Genomic DNA, 1,325 nt, shown 5'->3' with positions numbered 1-1,325 from the left:
TGTATTTAAACAGTTGAATTTTGCCTTGAAATCAATAATTAAATTAACAGCTTGTCACACTGTTTAGCATTTGTGCTCTCTCCCTTAATCTATGTTTTTTACGTGTGGTGTAATGGGTTGTACGTCTCTTTTTTTTTAATTGATACTGGAGTCATGCCTGGATGATCACTGTTCTTGGGATGGATGATGGTAGCATCCTTGAGGGTTGTATTATTGACACTCTCTGGAATGTAAGGAACTTCATTGTTATGGACAGAATGATTATAATCACCCTCTGGATGGACAAAAAAGCCATCAGCTACTGTGTTGACAGATAAGTCTAAATCACCACCTTCTGGTTGTACAAAAATGTCAACATCATCCTCAAAATGGACAAAAATGTCAATATCAATCTCAGGGATGATAGAGGGAAGGTTCTGATCATCCTTTGGGTGGACAATAAGGTTGTCATCATCATCTGGGACAGACCCATCTTCTGGGTGGATAGAAAGGTTATCATCATTGTCTGGATGGATAGACAGGATATCATCACCTTCTGGGCGAATAGAAAGGTTGTCATCATTGTCTGGGTGATCAGAAAAGTTATCATCATTGTCTGGGTGATCAGAAAAGTCATCATCATTGTCTGGGTGGATAGAAAAGTTATCTTCATTACCTGGGTGGACAGAAACGTTATCACCATCATTGTTGTCTGGGTGGTCAGAAAAGTTATCATCATTGTCTGGGTTGTCAGAAAAGTTATCATCATTGTCTGGGTGGTCAGAAAAGTTATCATCATTCTCTGGGTTGTCAGAAAAGTTATCATCATTGTCTGGGTGGTCAGAAAAGTTATCATTATTGTCTGGGTGAATAGAAAAGTTATTATCATTGTCTGGGTTGTCAGAAAAGTTATCATCATTGTCTGGGTGGATAGAAAGGTTATCATCATTGCCTGGGTAGTCAGAAAAATTATCATCATTGTCTGGGTTGTCAGAAAAGTTATCATCATTGTCTGGGTGGATAGAAAGGTTATCATCATTGTCTGGGTGGTCAGAAAAATTATCATCATTGTCTGGGTTGTCAGAAAAGTTATCATCATTGTCTGGGTGGATAGAAAAGTTATCATCACTGTCTGGGTGGTCAGAAAAGTTATCATCATTGTCTGGGTTGTCAGAAAAGTTATCATCATTTTCTGGGTGGATAGAAAGGTTATCATCATTGTCTGGGTGGTCAGAAAAATTATCATCATTGTCTGGGTGGATAGTGCAGTTGTCTACTGTTACCTGTAGTCACCTACTGTTGCTAACCATTACCCACTGTTGCCTGTAGTTACCTACTGTTGCTTA

Source organism: Dysidea avara, chromosome 2, assembly GCF_963678975.1.
Source record: "Dysidea avara chromosome 2, odDysAvar1.4, whole genome shotgun sequence".
NCBI classification, from domain to species: Eukaryota; Metazoa; Porifera; class Demospongiae; order Dictyoceratida; family Dysideidae; genus Dysidea; species Dysidea avara.
This window is presented reverse-complemented; position numbering follows the sequence as displayed.